Genomic DNA, 25,002 nt, shown 5'->3' with positions numbered 1-25,002 from the left:
TCTTCTCTCCAGGAAAATGACAGCACCTATGTCAGAATGATTTCCAGAATAACATAGCAATGAGAACTCATTATATACATGATGTGGTAGGGTTTTTTGTTCCTTTTCTCTTGCTGCCAACCATTATCATAACCAATTCCCTCATGGTGGGAAAATAAAAGTGAAGCTGTTGTAGGTAATAACTGTAAAATCGGCTGTTAAGGGGGGTCCCAGAATGTCACTGCCAGTGTCACTCCAGCAGAAAGTGAGTGCCATGCCCAGGTTACAAACTCTGACTCTGCCAGCCTGGGGTCCAAAGATGTCTACTCTGTTCTAAGCTCCTCATATGAAGACAGAATATGAGAAAAAAGAGATGGTGGATGGCAAAAATAAATCAATAGCAGAGCGAATGGCCCAGGATAGAGGACTCTGGAGATCTGTGGTTGGCGGCCCATACCCCAATTGGGGTGACGGGCATGAGTCAGTGTGAGTGAGCTTTGTGAGAGCAAAGAATTATGTCTGGTAGCTGGGGGGAGGGCAGAGGTATACATACAGTGCCTTTTTGATCCTTAAAAGGAACTGGCATTAAAACGCAGACATAGCTTACATTAATGCTGTCCAGGGACATGCCATTTCTGATTAACCATTCCCAGTTGAACCACTGGGATTTCATGGGGTTAAACTTCAAAGGTGCATGCCTATGCTGCTAGTAGCTTGCTGATGCAGGTTAAGGATTGAGGCAGTTTCCATGTCCCGGTTATCACTGTTCTACACCACTGCAGTCACAACACAAGCAAACGACTTCTGGTCAGCATGATGGGTGTGCAGTGGAGTGCACCAGACAGCAACCACTGCACAGTGGGATAGCTGTGGGTGGAATATTTGTGCTATTGAAATTACATTAGTGATCTCTGTCCTCAGTGTGCATGGTGGTTAGCTTTGCCGGAAGAAGTCTAAACCCAGTGTCACACCTGTAGATACACACCACTGCGAGCATTTTGGTGTATGGATAGTGTGTTCTACGCATGCATCCATTTATTAGCATAGTAAATCTCTCTTCTGTAGATAAGGCTGTCACAACCATGAGTGAGCTCCCCCTGGCAGACTATAGCCCGAGTGCTGTTTTTGGGTCTAACCTTTGGATCCAACCACAAGCTCAGCACTGTCTCTGGGCCTGCAGGCATGGACTCGGGGGCATAGATTCTGTGTCTAGCTCCCTTCTGAAGAGATGGGCAGTCCGACTGCCTAGTCCCTGTAACCAATGCTAGGTCTCCCAAGCCTCACCAGTAGCCACAACACACTGCCAAGAGTTCCACCAAAGGTGTAGACCCTCTGGATTATGGTTTTACCTCTTCTGAGGCTCCGTGACCCTTAAATCAAGTAACACACCGACTTTCTAAACCAATCACCCTTTACTCTTGGACAAAGCACAAGAAATATGCAGATCTATAAAAAAAAATAACAAAACTTGCACACAAATCCCTGACCGCTCAGCGAACCCTTTCAGTTTTAGTCAGTGTTCTATGGAACCCAGGGTTCTTGAAGCCTTCTAGTTCTGGTCTTCTCCTCCTTGTTGGAGAGAGTCTTTTTTGTAAAGATTCAGTCCCCTCTGTCAGATGATTCTACAGAGTGGCTTCAAGTCCCTCATCAGGTGATCTATTGCTTGGTTAAGCCCACTTTGAGAACTGATTCCTCTGGACAGTAGCCAGCTCATTGATCTAAGGTGCTTCCATTTGAAGGGAGGATCATTCAGGTTAATGACAGCTGGTTGCTTTCCATTGTTAGCTGTCTATTAACATCTCCTGCAATCAGGAGGTGTTTGGAACAAATTGATAAACTAAATAGCAATAAGTCACCATGACCAGATGGTATTCACCCAAGAGTTCTGAAGGAACTCAAATGTGAAATTGCAGGACCACTAACTGTAGTCTGTAACCTAACATTTAAATCAGCTTCTGTACCAAATGTTTGGAGGATAGCTAATGTGATGCCAATTTTTAAAAAGAGCTCCAGAGGTGACACTGGCAATTACAGGCCAGTAAGCCTGACTTCAGTACCCGGCAAATTAGTTGAAACTATAGTAAAGAATGAAATTGTCAGACATATAGATGAACATAATTTGTTGGGAAAGGGTCAACATGGGTTTTGTAAAGGAAACTCATGCCTCACCAATCTACTAGAATTCTTTGAGGCAGTCAACAAGCATGTGGATAAGGGGAATCCAGTGGATATTGCTCAGGCATGCAGGAGTGAAATCAGTAAGGCCAAATCACACCTGGAGTTGTAGCTAGCAAGGGATGTTAAGAGTAAAAAGAAGCGTTTCTTCAGGTATGTTAGCAACAAGAAGGTGGTCAAGGAACGTGTGAGCCCTTTACTGAATGAGTGAGGCAACGCAATGACAGAGGATGTGGAAAAAGATAATGTACTCAATACTTCTTTTGCCTCTGTCTTCACAAACAAGGTCAGCTCCCAGACTACTGCACTGGGCAGCACAGCATGGGGAGGAGGTGACCAGCCCTCTGTGGAGAAAGAAGTGGTTCAGGACTATTTAGAAAAGCTGGATGAGCACAAGGCCATGGGGCTGGATGCACTGCATCCGAGATTGCTAAAGATGTTGGTGGATGTGATTGCAGAGCCATTGGCCATTATCTCTGGAAACTCATGGCGATCGGGGAGGTCCCGGACGACTGCGGAAAGGCTAATGTAGTGTCCATATTTTAAAAAGGGAAGGAGGAGTATCTGGGAAACTACAGGCCATTCAGCCTCACCTCAGTCTCTGGAAAAATCATTGAGCAGGTCCTTAAGGAATCAATTCTGAAGCACTTAAAGGGGAGGAAAGTGACCAGGAACAGTCAGCATGGATTCACTAAGGGCAAGTCATGCCTGACTAACCTAATTGCCTTCTATGATGAGATAATTGGCTCTGTGGATGAGGGGAAAGCAGTGGACATGTTATTCCTGGACTTTAGCAAATCTTTTGATACAGTCTCCCACAGTATTCTTGCCATCAAGTTAAAGAAGTATGGGCTGGATGAATGGACTATAAGGTGACAGTAAACTGGGAGGAGTGATAGATACACTGGAGGGTAGGGATAGGATACAGAAGGACCTAGACAAATTAGAAGATTGGGCCAAAAGAAATCTGATGAGGTTCAACAAGGACAAGTGCAGAGTCCTTCACTTAGGATGGAAGAATCCCATGAACTGCTACAGACTAGGGACTGAGTGGCTAGGCAGCAGTTCTGCAGAAAAGGACTAGGGGTTACAGTGGATGAGAAGCTGGATATGAGTCAACAGTGCACCCTTGTTACCAAGAAGGCTAATGACATTTTGGCCTGTATAACTAGGAGCATTGCCAGCAGATTGAGGGACGTGATCGTCCCCTCTTTTTGGCATTGGTGAACCCTCATCTGGAGTACTGTGTCCAATTTTGGGGCCCACACTGCAAGAAGGATGTGGAAAAATTGGAAAAAGTCCAGTGGAAGGCAACGAAAATGATTGGGGGTTGGAGGGCTGGGCTGATTTAGTTGGGGATTGGTCCTGCTTTGAGCAGAGGGTTGTACTAGATGACCTCCTGAGGTCCCTTCCAACCCTGAGATTCTATGATTCTATGATATAGTGTATTTAGATTTTCAGAAAGCCTTTGACAAGGTCCCTCACCAAAGACTCTTAAGCAAAGTAAGCTGTCATGGGATAAGAGGGAAGGTCCTCTCATGGATTGGTAACCAATTAAAAGATAGGAAACAAGGGTAGGAATAAATAGTCAGTTTTCAGAATGGAGAGAGGTAAATAGTGGTGTCCCGCAGAGGTCTGTACTGGGCCCAGTCCTATTTAACATATTTATAAATGATCAGGAAAAAGGGGTAAACAGTGAGGTGGCCAAATTTGCAGATGATACGAAACTGCTCAAGATAGTTCCCAGGCAGAATGCGAAGAGTTACAAAAAGGATCTCTCAAAACCGGGTGACTTGGCAACAAAATGGCAGATGAAATTCAGTGTTGATAAATGCAAAGTAATGCACATTGGAAAACATAATCCCAACTATACATACAAAATGATGGGGTGTAAATTAGCTGTTACCACTCAAGAAAGAGATCTTGGAGTCACTGTGGATTGTTCTCTGAAAACATTCACTCAGTGTGCAGTGGCAGTCAAAAAAGTGAACAGAATGTTGGGAATCATTAAGAAAGGGAGAGATAATAAGACAGAAACATCATATTGCCTCTATTTAAATCCATTGTATGCCCACATCTTGAATACTGCTTGCGGATATGGTCGCCCCATCTCAGCCCAATATTGGAATTGGAAAAGGTTCAGAAAAGGGCAACAAAAATGATTAGGGGTATGGTTCCATATGAGGATTGATTAATAAGACTGGGACTATTCAGCTTGGAAAACAGACAAGTAAGGGGAGATATGATTGAGGTCTACAAAATAACGACTGGTGTGGATAAAGTAAATAAGGAAGTGTTATTTACTCCTTCTCATAACACAACAACTAGGCATCACCAAATGAAAGTAATAGACAGCAAGTTTAAAACAAACAAAAGGAAGTATTTTTTCACACAATGCCCAGTCAACCTGTGGAAATCCTTGCAAGAGGATGTTGTGAAGGCCAAGACCATAATAGGGTTCAAAAAAGTACTAGATAAATTCATGGAGTGTAGGTCCATCAATGACTATTAGCCAGGATGGGCAGGGATGGTATCCTTAACCTCTGTTTGTCAGAAGCTGGGTATGGGTGACAAGGAATGGATCACATGCTGATTACCTGTTCTGTTCATTGCCTCTGGTGCACCTGGCATTGACACTATTGGAAGACAAGATACTGGGCTAGGTGGACTTTTGGTTTGACCCAGTATGGCCATTCTTATGTTCTTAATCCCAAACCATGATGAAGTTTAATAGATAGCAGTGAAAGTACCGTGAAGTTTACGCTCAAAATGGCATTCACAAAACAAAATGGCGATTGTAGTTAGATGTAAACATATGCCAGTCCATCTTAGGCCAGTGTAGAGGCTTGTATGCCTGATTAAAAAAGCCCAACTTTCCACTGAATTGGTCTGTGGGCTTAGGCCTTGTTAGGACAACTTGTAGATGAGGGCAGGCAGAAATGTGATGCCACAAAAGCAAAGTGGTTAGTGGTGAAGTTTGGCTTGTATTTCCATAGTTTTTATTTAATTTTTCATTTTATATTGGAGTATAGTTTGTCATGTTATCTATTCAGTTATCATTTCTGTAGAGGACGGGACAGTCTGGGGTTTATAGGCCATTTGGCAGAAATGTTATAAAGACAGACTTGGAGAAGGTGAATGCATCAGTAACTAGGACTGTACAATAAGAGCTAGTCTTGAGTGCTAATCCTTACTCCGCCCTTATTTTCCAGTACAGCCTTGAGCCAGTCACTTACCCTTTCCATAATTGTTGCCTTGTCAGTAAAATGGATGTAATTTTGTTTACCTCACAGATACAAGGATGAGAGAAAGGATGGTCTTGTAGCTAAAGCACTGCTCTTGAGATGTGGGAGGTGTCTGTTTGATTCTTAGCTTTGCTACAAACCTCCTGTGTGCTCTTTGGCAATTCATTTAATTTCTCAGCTTCACTTCTCCCTGTGTAAAGTGGGGATAATTATACTCCCATACAGCGTGTGGGGCCTCAATCCTGGTTGGAGGGGCTACTTAGCGCTACTGTTATACAAACATAAATAATAATAATCCTAAGGATTCATTTCTATATGTAAAGCACTTTGTTAGTCAGTTTTAGTATTTTGATTTATTTTTAGCACTTACTTTGTTTCATCAAACACAAAGGGTAAAAAAAGACTGTCAGCATGTTCAGTGTTCAACGCTGAGACCAAAAGGAAAGAGCTGCTACACTGTCATAGCCCAGATTTATGGTAACTAGTTTTTTCCCTATCTCGGGGCAGATCTCTTAAGGATCCCTATCTTTCAGCACTGGAACTGAAGAAACACTTGTGCTATATGAGTTATTAAATTCCTTGAAGATAATCCACACAGGAAGACCAGATTAGATCAAAGTCAGAGTGCTGCCCTCTGGAGTTGTAACATATTTTTCCAGGAGGGATCATTTCTTAGAGAGTTTGAATACATAAGGATGAAATAGGGAGGCTTTCTGTTTTCTAGAGAATCAGCAATTCTTCTCTTAGCCAGTGATAAATCACTGTCCACAAAGTTTTGCTGATAGACATTTTTTTTCCTACTTCCAAATACAACATACTGAGTTTGGGACAAGGTTGATTAGGTTGTTAATGATTTCTGGTCTATTTGAAGTAAGTTTTTGATGGTGCCTGGGTAACTTACAACAGGATCAGAACATATTTGGGATCTCCCCTTTAATAACATGGAAGTCATTTCTAGCTGTTCTCAGAGAGTAGGCAGTGATTTGAAAAGGGGATAATATACATTTTGTACTGTTATAAGTGTGTCTTTCTATATTTAACACAGATATAACCTCCACTGAAACTTAGCCCTGTTTGCATTCTAAATTTGTAACTATCCAATACACATTTTTCTTTAAGTTTCTTGATTCTTTTTGGCAGAGGCGGTGAAGATGGGATTACATCTTTCCTGGCAACAACCAAACTACAAAAAAAAAAAAAAATCTAACTTCTGAGTGTTATTTTCATGCAGTCCAATTATATCCATTACCATTAAAGCATCAACCAGTACATACCATGTAGTTACCACAACTGCTACCATAAGTGAAGGGAAAATATGTGGTATCTCAGTTACCAAATAAATAGTAGATGTTGGCAAAGGCTTTTCTATCGAGATACTTATGTCCCCCATCAGTGTAGCAACTCACTTTTTTTTAAAAGTAATTTAGCCCAGGGGTCAGCAACCTTTGGCACGCGGCCCGGCAGGGTAATCTGCTGGCAGGACACAAGACATTTTGTTTACATTGACTGTCCGCAGGTACGGACGCCCACAGCTCCCAGTGGCCACACTTCACCGTTCCCAGCCAATGGGTGCTGTGGGAAGCAGCGGCCAGCACATCCCTGCAGCCCGCACCACTTCCTGCAACTCCCGTTGGCTGGGAATGGCGAAGCCTGGCCACTGGGAGCTGTGGGGGGGGGCGTGGCTGTGGAGGGTGAACATAAACAAAATGTCTCTCAGCCTGCCAGCAGATTACACTGATGGGCTGCATGCCAAAGATGGCCGACCCCTGATTTAGCCTAACAACTCTCCTGTGATGTAGGGAAATACTATGACTCCTGTTTTACAGATGGGAAACTGAGGCACAGGGAGACTAACTGACTTGCCCAAGGGCACACAACTGGCCTGGGGCAGAGCAGGGAATTGAAGCTGTGTCTCCCAACCCATAAGTGAACATCTAGCTTCTGGGCCATCCTTCTACTTTTCTTAGTAGCAGCCATTGTAAGTCTGGTCTGTGAAATACGTAATGGAACGCTATCTTGAAGCAACGACAACAGTTGATATAGGGAAGTAATTTTTTTCTAAATGAAAAGGACTGATGAAAATGAACGGTTTCATCAACACTTTTCTAAAAAAAAATTGGTGGGAGATACAATCAAAAATGTTTGAGCAAAAATTGCCCACTTGGGAAAAAAGTTTTGGTTTGAGAGAAAATTGGAGACTATGCTGAAATGTTTCAATTTTCAGTGGCTCTTTCCTGAAGATTCTTTTTGGGTATTTTTTGAGGGAAACCTGGAAAATTTAATAAAAAATGGACATTACCAATGGAAATGTCTATATAAATTATTATTTTCAGTAAGATTTTTTCCCCATGAGAAGTCTTTGAGTAGCTCCAGTAACTACTGCCAAGTAATTTCCATTGTGAAGTGCACTGTTGAAAAAATGTAAAATGTTCATCCCTAGTAAATAAGTCTTGAGGGCAAAGTCCTACACAGTCAGGTGAGGTGATCCCAATCTGGCCCTTAGTAACTATTATTTTGCCTTGATTCCTAAGGACTCATCATCTCAAACATAAACTTCCGCTGGAGGCCTCAGATCATTGAGTCAGTCTACAGACTCAGTGTCTGGCTGCACTCCTCATTGCCTCTGGATACTGAGTAGCTATTGCTGTGACAAACGCCCTTTTCCATCTCAGTAATTGTCTACTGTTTGTAGGTTTGTAACCAACAACTTTCCAAAAGCTACAACTGGTTCAGAGTAGTGTGGCTCGATAATAATTATAGTTAACATATTGAAGGGAGAGAATAGTATTTAAGTAGCCTGTTGGCTCAGCAGCATAGGCATTGAGAGTACATCATCTCACTACTCTGATCTCTGCCTCTGCATGGTTCCCCAATGAATACCAGGTCAAATTCAAGTATTCGGGCCCAGATCCACAGAGGTATTTAGGCTCCTAATTTCCTTGGACATCAGTCCTCATCTTCAGTGTCCTCAAAGGCTCCATCAACTGGAAAGATACTGGGAACCTTGGAAACTCTTCAGCCAGGCACCAACAGCTCCTCCTCCTGCTGCAGTTTCCTCTGTATGGTGAAAGCTTCTTTTCAGGTCCGTGGAGGAAAGGGAAACTCACCCAAGTCAATGAGAGGAGGGGTGCCCTCTTGCTGCTTTTAGCAGAGAAGATGGAGTGGTGTTCCCCTTTACTTTAAGCCTGGCTTCTCTGGATTAGAACATTGTTTTTCAACATCTCTGTATTGTATAGCCTAGTGCTAAATCCATAGAGGAGCTTACTAATGAAATATAAAATAGGAAATGTCTAAGACTTTATTCAATCCCAGTTAATATTCTTAAACACTCCCCAGTATATCAGACCCATTTTACATTACAGTTAAATGGCATAAAAGTCATTGTGCCCATAAAAAGTATACCCCCCCCATGTTTATCTTATGCAGCATGCTCAATGCATTTTTGTAAATTAACAGTTTTCAGATTTATAAACAAGTCTTTACACTGCTGCTATTTAGACACAAGTGATTATGTTTAGAGTTATAATGCAGCTATCTTGTTCAAGAGGTCAGAAGCCAATTTATTTATAATACAAAACATTTGAAAAGTGACATCTGTTCCCAAGATACTTACAGGATGATTGAATTGACGTCAATAATGTAACCGCAAAAAAAAAATGTTTCCTGTACATTTCCTCACAGTTTTTATCTATGTGATAACTGGTCCCAGCATATTGTGCTTTTTCTGCTTTTTCTGCATTGTAGGTAATGGCATTAATGGACAGATTTTCAAAAGTGCTTAGCTCCCAAATAGGTGGCCAGATTTTCAAGCACATTCAGGATGTTGGAGCATGATCTCTTTGGAAAATCCAGATAGGCGTGCAATGGTGGGCTGGGTGCTGAGCACTGAGTACTTTTGAAAATCCTAACTGTCTAAATAGGAACTGGACTCTCTTGAAAATCTGGCCCTGGTTGTGAATCTTCAGTGCTAGAAATCTGGCACTGAACTCTTTTGAAAATTGGGACCTAAATGTGTGTGGGTATCACTTTAAACTAGGAGAAAATGGCAATTAATATTTAGAGGAAGAAAACGATGTGTCTATATTTTTGGAAGGACAAACTGTAGGTATATGACTTCCCTGACCATAGAATTACCTTCTAGAAGAGTTTGTCACTGATCTAAATCAGGTGTTCTCAATTGCTTTCATAGGGTGAGGCACATCTTGAAAGTGAACATCTTGCAACAGCTATTCTCCTGTTTGATTAACATACAGACCACCTCCCTTCCCATTCATAGCATGCATGGAGAAGCTACAGCAATGGGCAACATGGAGCATTAAGATTAAGAAAATATATAATGTGTTTTTAGCGTCTTTAAATGTGACTTAGCAGCTGGAAATGCAAAAGAAAGTCCGCACAATGTAACCAGGCAAGTCTTTGTAGCTTACCAGCAAGTGTTCCGCAAATTACAGTTTGGGAACCATTGATCTCAATATATGTCAAGCAGTGAGTACAGACAGGTCCAACAGTCTGGAAAACTCTGTCCTATTTAAATATACTTGATCATGATCATGTATGAAGATCAAATGTCTATGTTGAGCCCCTTAAATTTCTCAACTGTTGTTGACATCATTGGCCACAAGCTCTTATTGGCGCATCTGTGGCCTCCAGAGCAAGGAGTGCTGAGTTAGAGAAGCCATTTTACTGATGTAAACCTTTGAGACATCTGCTTTGTTCTGCCTAGTTAGTGATATCACTGCTTAGCACAGCTCAGCAAAGTAGTATGTATCATCATCCTTAGTCATAGACTTTGAGGCCAGAATGGACCATTAAGTCATCTAGTCTGATCTTTTTTATAACACAATCCATAGAATTTCATCCAGTTACTGCTGTATTAAATTCCTTGAACTTCATTCATAGAAACTGTAGGCGTTAGGACTTTTTAGGTACTGGTGGGTAGTGGTTATATTACTTCACATCCTCTCTTGCAAGACTGCTGCATATTCTTTACTGGCATTTTTCATTCCTTCTTATCCCTTCAAGATCCTGAAAACTGTCCAGAACCACAGGGAAATATTTATTAAGGTGCGTTAAGTTTTATGCCATTTAGTTTGGTTTTAATGCCTAAAGTTATTTATAGGTGTCAGACATGATCTGTGATTGAAATACTTGGTACAATTCTTGTATCCGCTCTCAAAATCCCAGGCCTAGTCAAATGGAATCTGAAATGATGGAGAGATTGTTTACAAACAATCATAAATATGACTAGCACTCGAGTGACCAGACCACAAATGTGAAAAATCAGGACAGGGAGTGGGGGGTAATAGGTGCCTATATAAGAAAAAGACCCCCAAATCAGAACTGTCCCTATAAAATCGGAACATCTGGTCACCCTAACTAGCACTAAAAAAGCAATAGCTGTTTTAGTTACAGAATGCTACAAAATGTCTACACTCCCTTGATGTCACTCCTGAAAGTACACTCTGTGTCTGCCACTTGATTATCTGACTCAGAAAGTAGTCTCATTGATTTCAATGGCAATAAAGGTGGCAGAATCTGTCCTTAAAAGACGAGGTACCAAATTTCCAGGAATGACTTCAATGTGTCACTAACCAGCACAGCCTGACAGACCTGATGAAAACATTTGGGGGCAGGGGAGGGTTAATTGTGGGAATAATAAAACAGCAACAAGGTGGAAGCATCCAGCAGGGCAGAGGCAGAAGTAAAGCTCCAGATCTATTCATGACCGACTATTCATACCTGAGTCTGGAGATACTGGTACTAGTGCAATGCAGAACCAACCAGGCTATACTTAGGCAGGGGGTTATTGCTCCCACTCCAAACAGAGACCTGGGCCTAAAGGAGAGGGAGTATAGAGCTGCTTCTCCTTCCCATGGTGCCTCTGCAGCTGCACACTGCCTCCTGGCGCCTAGTGCTGGTCGGTTTCCCCCTCTACGTGTGCTGTGCTCCCTGCATAGCCAGCATTCATCCTGTTTTCTGTACGAGGGTGAATGCCTGTGTGTGTGGGGAGGAGCATGGGGAAAAGAGGTGAAGTTGCGGGAAGAGGCATTGGGGCAGGAAGGGGGATGGGCTAGGACAAGGGGTGGGAGATGTAGTAGTTGGGGGAGTAGGATGGGGCAGGGGACACTGGGGAAGAGGGATGAGACAGGGATGGGAAATGGAGGGGGGAAGCAGGAGCCCCTCATGCCACATCCCCTAGGCAGCAGCAGCAACTGGGGCTCCCCCATTAATCTGGCTCATCCCCCTCAGTACTGGCAGCCCATCTCTAGTGGGTACCCCTGTCGCAGGTACCTCTTCCAGTGCCCTCCAAATACCCCCTACAGGATCTTCCAAATACCTCTCCAGTCCCTTCTCCCCCTGTCCCTGGTAGTGTTCTCTATTTGGGAACTTGAAATATGGTAACCCTAGGGGTTGCTCTCTTCTCTAAGCCTTGGTTTCTGCAGCTGGTGGCAGCAAACCCACCCTGCCAGCAGCGACCTGCCTGAGTGCCTGGGGTGGGTATTGGGCTCATGGGGCCGAGTTCAGAGCTTGGGCTGTGTGACCGTGAGCTTGGAAGCTATGGGGCTGTGATAGGGCAGCTCAGGAGAGTAAGGGGTGGTTCCGCTCTGTGCACAGGGTGTGGAGGGAGAATGACCCAGCTGCAATGGCAGGTCCCTGGGCAGGGAGCGGGGTGTGACCAGGCTGCTGAAAGGCAGGTGCTCACAGGGATGAGTACTGCAGGGAGCACCTTGGGGAGCATCTCATGGCAGCCAGATTCCGTTGGCAGATGCTCCTTCGTAGCTGTGCCGCCTGTCCTGCTTGGGGAGCGCTCGGCCGTGCAAAAGTGGCCAGCTGGGGAGCAGAGCAGGGACGGCTGCTGAGCAGCCAACCAGTGCCCGAGCTCCCACAGCACAGAGAGTCAGTGGCCCGAAGGGCTGGGCAGCTCCCACCAGCTTCCTATCTGCCAGCTTCTGGCAGGAGGTGACAGTTTTCAAACTGTGGGGAGCATCCCCCTAGGGAGGCATGCCTCACAGTTTGAAATCCTCTGTGCTAAATGGGAGGCAGAAATGTGTGTGGGGGGGGGAGGAGACACTGCGTGCCTACTCCCTGCACCCCCATCACCTCTGGAATGTGCAAATATGATTGCTCATCCCAGGCACTAAAATGCTTAGTTATGACTCTGTTGGTCAGGACTACCCATGTTTCTGTTGTGATTTCGCTAATGTATTTCTGTATTCATCTGTTCATCATACAGTCTTCCCTTTCATTCTAATGTGGTGAGTTGCAGAATACTGAATGCCCATGCTAGCTTTTCTTGATGTGTTTTAGGGACTGGATAAGATGCCCATCTCCTGTAACTGTGGTGTATAAAAAGACTGCGTGGCAGAAATATGGTTAGAAACAAAAATATATTTTATACATAATCACCACAATGAACCATCAAGGGCCTGATCTTCAATGATTCTGCCATCCAGCTTTCACTTTTGCACATGCCCTTCCTATGCACTAACATGCAAAAGATTCTAGCACCTTCAGCAGCAGATTTTGGAATTTGTAAATCCAGAACCCATTATCTTTGATAGCATTGAACTCCACCATCCATGCATCATGGTGATTAGAACTGGGCAAATAGATTTTTCATTTTGCTGGCAGTTTTGAAAAATTGATTTGGGCTCAACCAGATGCAAAAACTTTGAAAAACTTGGGTGAATTGAAAACACCCATTTTGCGTTGAACAAATCAGAATTTGTGTCAAGTTTGCAAAAACTTTCAAGTTGACCCAAACTGCGTTTTCTAGTGAAGAAATTGTCTGAAAACTCTCACCCATCTGTAGTGGTGATACTTCACAGAAAGCATGTGCACTCTAAACTATACATGCACAAGAGGATTCTGAATATCAAACCTTTAATTTTTGAACATATGAAAGCATCTTGCACTTGAAGGTTGAAGGGCTTTCATTCTAGCTTAACCCATGTCTGAAACATTCCTAAATAAGGTTTGCAGTTCTTAGAAATACCACAATTACCACTGATTTGCATAAGTCCTACAAAATTCTCTCTTAGTCAATACACAAGAATTATGCAGTGGTTTTGACAGAGTGCTTAGTAACTGAACACAGAATAGCCAATTAAAAATCCTCTTATAATGTTAAATGTTAAATGAGACCTATTCCAAAAAATAGGTCTCAGGTTTTTACCAGGAACACAGAACGAGAAACAGTGGTCATATTCCTGTCTACTGAGTCAGTGTTCTCTTCACTTACAAATGTAGGCCGTGTAGCATGAAGCGTCAGAACTGCATTCAGTAGCAGTATACATGCTAGCTGAGTGAGATCCTGACCTTTGCCAGTCAGCCATGCCCTACTGGAGTTAAGAGTAATGCTGCTGCTGGTCATAGATCTAATCCAAACATGGGTAATATTTTCATGCCAATTTTTACAACGTCTCCCCTTTTTCATGGCAAATTTTCAAAATTTATAATACCTTACCAGCTACAGTCAGGAGGCTCCCTCCATGTGACTCAGGGCAGGACTTGGTCACGTGCATCTGGACTGAAATTTCAAATCTGCCTAAAAGATTTGGATACCCAACTCCCCTTCATTTTAGTGGGAATTAGTTTGAAAACCTAAGCGTTACACTTCAAAACCTGTACAATATGCTCAAAGAGCTCAGTGAGTTGATTTAGGTATCAAGCAACAAAGAAAAACATCTGGACCAATGTTTCCAAAACCAGATGGCTAGAGTTAAGCATCTTGAGTCACAATCAGGCACTGAAATGGCTATATAATTTTCATCAGTGGATCACTCTTTTAAGGCTGTAACTTTAGGTATGAGCTTTTAATATATGTATTTCCTGGTGACAAGTAGCCAACCATCTGTTAAAAGGAGGGTTTTCAGAATTACCTGCATCTTTGAGTCTCTTAATATAACTGGATGTTTTGCATTGCAAACAGAACGATGAATGTTTATTAATATAAAACATCTGTATTGTGTTAGGCATTCACAATAAGACAGTATGAGATAAGAAAGAGGAACTATTTGTCCCAATACTGTTCTCTTTTCCATTGCCTGGATAGAACTGAGAGGGGTTGTCTGCGTAACATCCAATACCTATTAGTCATGTGTCAAGCGAGTCATTTTTTAAACTGATCAGTCAAAGAAAATGGCCTATCTGTTCTTCATTGACATGCTTGTTTAAATTAGTTTAATTGTGTGTGGCAGGGGTAGGGGTTTGTGTAAGCAAGTACTTATGGAAATGAAACATGGGTATCAAAAATGAGCACGTAAAAGATACGGCTTCCTATAATTCATGTTTTCAGGAAATAAAATAGGAAATCAATCAAGAGGCACTGCACAAAAGATCTCTTCAGCAGGAAGCTATTTCTCAATTAACTCCAGACACTTTTTTGCACAAACATCAGACAGGGTGGGCTGCCTTGTGGTGGTGTTTATCAGAAATTCACTCTTCCCCTTCACCTCACTTCTTCCCGCACATGGCAAGTGCTCAGTGTCTTCCTCCAGCCAGGAGGGGCAGTTTAGAGGCTTCCTTTTGCAACTGAAGTCAGCATCACTCTTTTGGCCAGTTCACACGGTAGGGGCAGTCTGCCTCTATCTGTTCCCTGGTGCAGGAAGTCATCACTAGTTCCAGCGCTTTGACTAGGCTGAATGAAACAAAACCTGGCAAAAAAAAAGTGCCTTTCAAATTCATTTAACAGTGTGTGTGTGTGTGTGTGTGTGTGTGTAAAAGAGCATGATTTACTGTATCTTTAACTCATAATAAGTCTACATAAAATTACTAATACTTCTGGGTGTCAGAAAGGCATAGTATGTACATGGGAGGCTAAAACAGAACATGCTATATCTTTCAGGGGTTTAAGAGTAGAAGTAATTAAAAAAAAATCTGTTGTCAAAGCCATTGCAAGAAGCAGTGTGAGGATTAGTTATACAACTTCTTTGGGAGCTACCCTTTTCAGCTACAAATCTAAAAGCATCACATGAAGAAAGTTTGCTGTAGCCCACAGCCAGATCTTGGCAAGCTAACATCACTGACAGTTTTCTAAAAAGAGCAATCACAAGAATGTGTGTTGTAGGTTCTGCAAAGAAAATCAAGTGTCTTCACCTGGTATAAGCAGTTGGTTTCATGTCTCAGAGTTAGCTCTAACTTCTGTGGGGCCGCAGGCAGTGTAACAGATTTGGAGCCCATGTAATTTCTTCCCCACTTATAGCTAGGTTCCTACATGGCAACATAATCATGGCACTTCAGCTTTGATTCCATCCTCACATGGACAGATAACACAGTACAAAGTGTGAAATAAATACTTAGCTAGATCCAGCCTGCCTTTGAACCTATAAGAAGTATTCCTCTTTCCTTACTCCTCATGGTGCTTCTCAGATCCCAGTGACCCTGGGTGTGATGTTCCAGGGGTCTGTGTGACCCCTCTACCTGTGCTGGGAAACCAGATGGTGAAACAGAAGTGCAGCTTTGTATCAGGGTAGGGCAGTAACGGAATCCAGTCTCACCTCACTAATGCAGGATCTGTTTGGGACTATGGATAGAGGATTGAAGGACAGTGATCTGGCTGTTAAGTCATATGTATATAGGTAGTTTGGGGCTGAATACATTGCATTGGCCTTAGGCCACCGCTGTTGCATCTTCTGACAGAATTGCCAAGAATTTTGATTATTTACTTAATGAATTTGAGGCAGAATTCAGCAAAGAGATCCTTGGCCAGATTCTGCCATTAATTACATCATCACTCAATCATTTGCCTTTTGGGGCAGTGTTGCCACTTCCATTGCTTGTATCTTGTCTACCTAGATTATAAGGTCTATGTAGGGTGACCAGCTGTCCCAATTTTATAGGACAGTCCCGATTTTTGGATCTTATTCTTATATAGGCTCTTATTACTCCCGATCCCACTCCCTGTCCCAGTTTTTCACACTTGCTGTCTGGTCACCCTATGTCTTTGTTGCAGGGACCATCCTCTGGACATGTGTCTATGTGACACCTAGCACAGTGGGACCCACACCAGCAAGAATATATAATAGTAATTGTAAGTGTTTTAGGGAAAAAGCCTTGCATTCTTATTTATCCATTAAGTACCTCACATGCTTTTGGCACAAAGCAAATAATAAAATAATGATTTATAACATCAAAACCAATTGAAAGAAATCATGTACACTCTGAAATGTTTGCATGCAATTGCTGATTAAAACATAAAATGTGTATAATAATAATACCTCACACTTTTGTAGTGTTTTTCATCATTAGATAGCAAAGTAAGTGCACCCCCCCCAAAAAAATTAGTCATTTTGGTTAGACAGTGGTATTTGGTTCCATTTCAGATTGCAGAGATTTATTTTTTAGCTATTGTTTGGAATGCAAATTTTGCTAATATTACATGTAAATCAGAAAGGGGTACAATGTGTGTGTAAGTGTAAGAGAGAGGGAGAACAGGAACTGAAAGCCTCAAAGAACGATAGTTTTCATTTCAGGAGGTGGTGTTGAGTCATCAACAGCAGAGTCTATTCTGTCCCCGCTGGGGTGAGCAGGAAGTGAAAGTGCCATCTAAGGAACTGCAGACATTCGGATAAACAACCAGCTAAGATCAAGTAGCATGAAATTACTTATCCGTGGATATGATTTTTTTTTAATGCTAAGTTGATTTTTGTCCAATGTGACTGAAAGGTGACTGAAGAATTTGTGAAAGGTGTTGGGCAGACTTCTGGAGGTTGGATACCTCCATTTATCTATTGCATTGGCAGTGGGGGAGGTAGGTTCACTCATGCTGTTCTGAGAGTGTGTCACAAGGCACCTGTAAGGAGGAGAGGGTACGTCACTCTCCATGGCCTATTCAGTCCCTATGCTCTCTGCAAAGATTGTCAACAAACCTCATGACAGTGAGATCACATGGTTACTCAGAATATTGGAATGAGCCTATAATGAATGTCTCCTTTGCCATTTCGCTGTCGTTTTTTTAAAGTTACCTCTCCTCAGACTCCACTCACTTTTTGCAGGTGAGATGGTAGCAGTAAGTTTCTAGGACAGATTTAATGTGGTGAGGTGGCAACACAGAAGTAGAAGAAAGCGCAGAGACAATGGTGGAAGTAGAAGATGAAAAGAAAATTGAGACTGGTATGACTAACAGGGAAGGAATGGGAAAGGAGACAAGGTCAGAGGTGTTGGCAGGGTCTGTGTCATATAGGAACTACATGACAGGGTGTACCAGCCCTGCACTGGTGGGATGAAGAGGCCACACCCCCTCCGCCCTGCTGGGCATGCTCCAGTTGGAGACAGGATATAAAAGGAAACAGAGCTACTCAATCTGGGCTGACCACTGGCAAGGAAGGAGATGAGGTGCTGGCTCCTGTGGGAGGACCTCCTGCATTCCAGGAAGTAGAGGTCAGGCAGCCCAAAACCCAGGCTCAAGATACCGCAGAGACACCATGGGAACCAAGAGATGGCAAACTGCTGAGAATCGGGCTGGAAGTGACCCAGGTAAACTTTGTGGAGAATTGGTCATGGAACCAGAGACCAGCTTGGTGTGTTTTGGTAGGAGCTCCACTGAGCTGGTGGTAGGCTACCCCACCACCAACAGGGACCTGTATTGGGACCCAGTGGAGAGGGAGGGCCCGGGTCCCCCAACTCCTGCCACCACCCACCCCGTCACCAGTACTACTGACTCTGGACACTAGGCTGAACTGCCCTAATAGCAAGGGCTGAACTATTGACTCTCACTGCTAGGCAGCACTGCCCTGATAGCGAGGGTTGTGCTATTGACCCTGGATGCTAGGCTGCCCTGCCCTGATAGCAAGGGCTGCCCTATTGTCTCTTGCCACTAGGCTGCACTGCCCTGAGAGTAATGGACAAACTGTTGACTCTGGTTAATAAGCCACAGTGACAAGGAGAGGAGTTAAAGATGATCTAGGCTACAGGCCTGGCTGACGAGGATGGTGGCATTGTTAGCCATAATGGATAATGGAGGTTGTTTGAAGGAGGAATGATGATGGCTTAGTCTTGGCTGTGTTAAACTTGAAGTGATATTGAACCATCCAAAAAAGATATTAGAGGCAGCAAGAGAAATAAGACGGAATGTCAGGGATAGGTCTGGAAGCTGGGTACAGCTGATCCAGCAGCAAGGCTGCAATGAGGAAATTAATCCAGCAGTTGTAAACAGTCCAGTCAGTGACCTGGGGAGTGGGGAAGGAATATAGGACAGAACCCACCACACACGCTTCATACAGAGCAGCAGACACTCATCAGATTGCAATGGATTTGTGATCATAGTTATTTAATATTAATATCTGCTTAATAGTTTCCTTTTCCTGTCCTGTTCACCATTGCTGTGGTCTACAGCCACTCTATACTCCATTGTTTCTTATCCCAATATGCATGGGCAGAGGGCTGGATAGCATCATCTCATGAAGATAACATTTGTGGCCAGTGAGCAATCCCCTTGGGTTGCTAATGGATTATTCCCACATCTGAGAATGCTGTTAAGAAGCTTCTGAAGTGGAACATGAATCCAGCTGTAACTATTACTTACTGCTCAAATTTCCTATGCCAGGTCCCAAGAGTTTCACTACTGCCTGTTAGCAAGCTGACAATGAAAGGAACAGTTATAAATCTCAAAAGCAATGATAAGCTCAATGCTCCTGAATGAAATAAAGAATAATTAATGGCAATTTAAAAATAGACTCTTGAACCTTGATCTTTTAAACTGAGTAATGCCAACAGCAAACCAGTGGATACAGAAAGAACCTAAATTATAACCATTTTGCATATCTTGCTTCATGGTTTTACATCTTTCTTGAGTTGGATGAGGAATAATAGTCAATGGGTTGCATCCAAATGTCAAGCCAATATATCACATTTTTTTTAAGCATGACCATATGGAAGCCGGGTAACTGAGAACTTATGAAGAAGTAGGAAAGTCCTAAGTCCTAACCCTGCATTGTTCTACTGTCCTACTCTGTGGTTTTCAGCAAAGGAGGGACAAGAGGGAATATAGTGGGGAAATCTAATAAACATCTTAGATGTCCATATATTAATCCAAGAAATATGGGGAATAAACAGGAGAACTAGAAATACTAGTGAATAGTCACAATTATGACGCAATTATGACAAACTTGGTGGAATAATTCACACCACTGGAATATTAATATAGAAGGGTACAGCTTGTTCAGGAAGGACAAGCAGCGGGAAAGGAGGAGATGTTGCCTTGTACATCAGTGCCCTGCAGTGAGATTGAGCTAATAGTGGAAGGCAGCCCTGTTGAAAGTCTCTGGGTAAGGATAAAAGGGCTAAAAAACAAGGATGATGTCATGGTAGATGTCTGCTATAGACCACCTAATCAGGAAGAAGAGGTAGATGAGGCTGTTTTAAAAAACTACTAACAAAATCACCCAGAACACAGGATTTGATGGAGCACTTCAACCAGCCAGACATTTGTTAGGGAAGTAATATAACAGAGCACAGATTATGCAAGAAGTTTTTGGAATGCATTGGAGGCCACTTTTTTATTGCTGGAGGTGGAGAAAATGACTAGGGGAGAGGCTATTCTGGATTTGACTCTGGCAACAGGGAGGAACTAATTTAAAATTTAAAGGTGGAAGGCAGGTTTGGTGAAAGTAATCAGGAAATGACAGATTTGATGACTCTAAGGAATGGTAGGAGGGAAACCAAAGAATAAAGAAAATGGACTTCAAGAAGGCAGGCTTTATCAAACACGGAGAATTGGTAGATAAGATTCCATGGAAAGCAAGTCTTAGGGGAAAGAGTGTTTGGGAGAATTGGCAGTTTTTTAAAGAGACATTAGTAAAGGCCCAACAGCAAACCATCCCAATAAGTAGGAAAGATAGGAAGTATGGTCAGAGGGGAAGTATGGTCAGTAGGGTAGCTTAGCCAGGAGATCTTCAATGACCTGGAACTCAAAAAAGAGTTCTAAAAAAGTGGAAACTAGGTCGAATTACAAAGGATTAATACATATATATAAAACCTCACAAGTATATAAGACAAAATTAGAAAGGCTACAATAAGATTAAAATACCTCAGGATAATAAAGGTAACAAGAAATGCTTTTACAAATACATAGAATTATAGAAGATTAGGGTTGGAAGAGACCTCAGGAGATCATCTAGTCCAATCGGCTTGAGCAGGACCAGCACCAACTAAATCATCCCAGCTAGGGCTCAGTCAAGCCTGACCTTAAAAACCTCTAAGGATGGAGATTCTACCAACTCCCTAGGTAACCCATTCCAGTGATTCACATGAGAAGCAAAGGAAAGACCAAGGACAGGATAGGCCCATACTCAATGAGGAAGGAAAGACAATAACAGAAAACGCTTGGCTAACACGTTAAATGCCTTTTTTTTGTTTCCATTTTCATCAAAAAGTTAGCAATGACTGGACAACTAATATCAGTGTAAATGGGTAGGGTCTGAGGCTAAAATGGGGGGGGGGGAAACAAGACAAAAAGATGGAAAAGTGAGAGAGGAAAAAAGTCAGACTTGGTGCACATAGAATGAAATCTTGGCCTGCATTAAAGTCAATGGCAAAACTCCCATTTACTTCAGCAGGGCCAGGATTTTATCCCTAGGGTCAGATTTTGGCTGACTTTATTTAAGGGCAAAAAGTAAGGTGCAGGCACAAGACTCCATCCCCTGATCACCAAGCCATAGTGTAGATGGAGAGAGATGGCCCTAAGCAAAAGCTAGAACAGCTTTCAGTGCTAGCCCCACCAAAGGGTCTGGGCCACAATCTTGTCACTCCCCTTCCGCACAGAGCAAAGTAGGGAAGTGTATACTATAACCTTTTCAATGGTTGCAGGAATCTCATTGCAACACAGATTACCTAAAGTCACAGGAGGGATTCTGAGTCAGCCAGAATTCTTCCAAGAGGCTCTTGCTGCAATGGGAGTTGCTCCCACGGGCTCCTACCACAGAGCTGTGCCATTGAGATACCATCTAGCCAGGGGTATGCACCCAATTCCCACTGAACATCTGCCTTTCTATATTTCTTAGCATTTGTCTTTTAGACTCTCTCTCATTCTATTAATTAGGCATGAGTGCAGTGAGACTATAATGTTGCTGTAGATGAGAGTTGTCAAATTGCTGCTTATGTGCTTCATATAACTGAGATACTTGGGGGGGGTAAGGTATGGGAATGCCACAATACCAGATAATATTTTAAAATGCCAAGCCCTGAAAACCCTGTTGTAAAGCTAGGTTAAAAACAGAGAGAACTCAACTGAAAACTTTGTGTTGAATCTGAGCCCAGCTTTTGTAGGGTGATGAAATACTCAGAGAGATTGATTTTTTTTTTAAATCATTGGCCTCTATCTGTGGATATCTCTGCCCATATTTGTACCTGCAAATCAGCTGCTTAGATATCTAGATGACTTAACCTGCACCTCTTTGATAATTGCAGGTCTAAAATGACAGCCATGATTTTTTGAACTCACAGAATTGTAGATCCAAAAAGGAAGGCCTGATATTACCATAGGGATAAAATATCAGGTGAGTCTTAACATTAACTTCAGTGGGCTTTGGATCAGGCCTCTAAGTGTATGTCTACACAGCAAAGAAAAACCTGCAGCTGGCCCATGCCAGGCGACTCGGGCTGCAGGGGCTTGGGCTGCTGGGCTGTTTCATTACTGCAGATGTCGAGGCTCTGGCTGGAGCCTTGGCTCTGGGACCTTCCCACTTTGTAGGGTCATAGAATCTGGGCTCCATCCTGAGCCTGGAAGTCTACATAGCAATGAAACAGCCCTGAAGCCTAAGCCCCATGAGCTCGAGTCAGCTGGCATGGGCCAGTCATGGGTTATTCTTTGCTGTGTAGACATACCCTACAGATATAGATTTAGCCTAGACTTGGATTGCTGAAAGCATTCCTTTTAGAAACAAAACATTTCTTGAAATACTGCCTGAATCCCAAGTAAACTACTGCCTCCGCTGAGTAATAAAAACTAAGAAACAAGAACAAGAAAAGGAATTTTAAAATAAACACAGAACCAAGAATCTATAGAAGATCAATCCAAATTTAGTAGCTCTACTCTCATCTTCAATAGACATCAGTACTGTTTTTTGAGGGTTCTGATCAATCAGATGATTAGTGATAAAGAAGTTGGAGTAATTGCTACTATCAATCTGAGGATTATTAATCATTGCATCAGTGTTTATACAGGACTCTAAAGATATCAAACATGAGGTAAGTGTTAAACATTATTAGTTATCACTTTTTATTGAAAAGTCCTTGAGTCCAGCTGCTTTAATATGTAAAAAGAAACATGCAGCCAAGACACAGTGTAACTTTATTTTGTATGAGAGATGGTGTGGACTAGTGGTAGGACACTGCACTGGGGTTCAGAGACAGGGCCAGTGCAAGGATGTTTCGCGCCCTAGGTGAAACTTCCACCTTGCGCCCTCCCCTGTCCCTGAGCCCCCGCCCTGAGGCGCCCTCCCCTCTCCGCGCGGCAGCTCCCCCCCTCCACCCTGAGGCACCCCCCCTGCTCCAGCTCACCCCTGCTCCGCCTCCACCCCGAGCACGCCGTCACTGCTTCACTTCTCCTGTCTCCCAGGCTTGCAGCACCAATCGACTTAGGCGCCGCAAGCCTGGGAGGCGGGAGAAGTGAAGCAGCTCACCCCTGCTTTGTCTCCTCCCCAAGCACGCCGTTGCTGCTTCACTTCTCCTGCCTCTGAGGCTTGTGGCGCCAATCAACTTAGGCACCGCAAGCCTGGGAGGCAGGAGAAGTGAAGCGGCCACGGTGTGCTTGGGGAGGAGGCGGGGCAAGGGAGCTGGGGCAGAGAGTTCCCCTGCGTGCCACCCCCCCACTTACTTGCTGCAGGCGGCCCTCCCTGCACTCCCCTGCCCCAGCTCCCTCTGCCTAAATGCCAGCGGCGACCGGGGCGGCTGAAGATCTGGCCACTGTAGTGGCTGCCGAAGAAAATGCTGCTTCCCAAATCCTAGCGCCCTAGGCAACAGCCTAGGTTGCCTAAATGGTTGCACCAGCTCTGTTCAGTGGTCTGTCACTACCAGCTGAGCAATCTTGAGCAAATCTATCTCAATGACTCGGTTTCCCCTCCTGCAGCTCTTCAGAACAGGGACTGTCTCTCACTATGTTTGTACACTGCCTAGCACAACAGCATCCCAATTTTGGTTGATGCCTGTAGGTGCTACTCAAAACTAATAATGTGACACATTATAAGGCAATACAGGTTCATTTTGGCTTTCCAGGAGACTTCAATGTAAAGTTTATGGCCTTGTGCGGTAAGGTATTTAAGCACATGCCCAAGTATGAGCAGGAGTAGTTCCGCTGACTTTGCTGGGACGACTCACATACTTAAAGTTAGACATATATGAAGGGAACATGCTGGTTCAAGACCTTATTTAATCATTTTTATGGTGCTAACCCACCAAGTAGGAAACCTCTCTAATAAAATTCACTTGCATGAATCATAGATCTTGCAATGTATATTACAAGGAGAGAGGAGAAAAAAAGGAAATTAGAATTCTGATCCTCTACTTTCCTAGACTGGTGCTTTTTTCCCATTAAAAAAAAAGCATAGTTGGAGTCATGGTGTGCTGTGCACCTTTGCTCCAATTGTTTGCATCTGCTACATGTTCTGCTCTCCAATATTAAAGCAAAAACAAAGCATGATCCTGTTTTCTGTGGCCCTCAGGAGAAGTAAAGTGGCTGATCAATCTGGCCTGCCAGCAGCACTGACCCTTTGAGAGATGACTCATAAAGTACCCTGTCATGGGGAAAATTAAAAGGGAAGATGCCAATCTAAATTCTATTACTTTTATTTCTCTGATGATTTTTTTAAATAGGTGGCCTCAAACTTATCTCTTTTATAAGCTCTCTTTGTTTTTACTCAGCATGTCATTTTTTTTAACAGTAGAGGAATGCCATAATCACCTAAATGGGAAAAAAAAAAAAAAGAACAGAACTAAAAACATCAGTTTCCAACCTGAACATTACAGCCATACCCTTTCTTGAACACTGGAGCACACTGCTTTAGGATGGCAAGGGCCAACTTTACAATTATGAATAATGCAAAAACTGCCTGTACTGCATACAGATCTGTACTTGTTTGCACTCTAGTCAGTGGAAACAAAACTGGGCAAACAACAAACACGTTTAAACAAACCTGTTGCTAGCCCTGCCCAGCTGTGTTTCCCTGACCAATGTGAGAAGGGATTTTTGTTCTGGGAACCATATTATAAAACCTTGCTATAGAAAGAGGAGTAGCATGTGTACTGTTTACTTAGATCTGTTCATTCTCCAAGCAAAATATATATTTCTGTGGCATTTGGGGTAACTGCTGGCACTCTGCTGGCTACAACAGAATTACTACTACTGCTATTCAGATCGCAGGGTGAAAAGGGGCCTACTTTATTGAAGCACAATATGATTGTGTACACAAAAGAGTATATGCTGAGTCCCTGTCCCCAGACAAATCTAATTTTGGAAATGGTTCCAGTATTTTCCTTGAACATGCACAGAGTATTTTGCTTATGAGCTAAGACTACTTCTCTTTTCTAATGACCTCTTAATCTTGGGTCAAGTCCTGCTTGCCTTACAGATGATTTCATTAGGACAGCTCATGTGAGTAAAGGCTAG

The sequence above is a fragment of the Gopherus evgoodei genome, chromosome 1 (genome assembly GCF_007399415.2).
Source record: "Gopherus evgoodei ecotype Sinaloan lineage chromosome 1, rGopEvg1_v1.p, whole genome shotgun sequence".
Lineage (NCBI taxonomy): Eukaryota > Metazoa > Chordata > Testudines > Testudinidae > Gopherus > Gopherus evgoodei.
The sequence above is the reverse complement of the archived record's forward strand: the minus strand, read 5'-3'. Positions refer to the sequence as shown.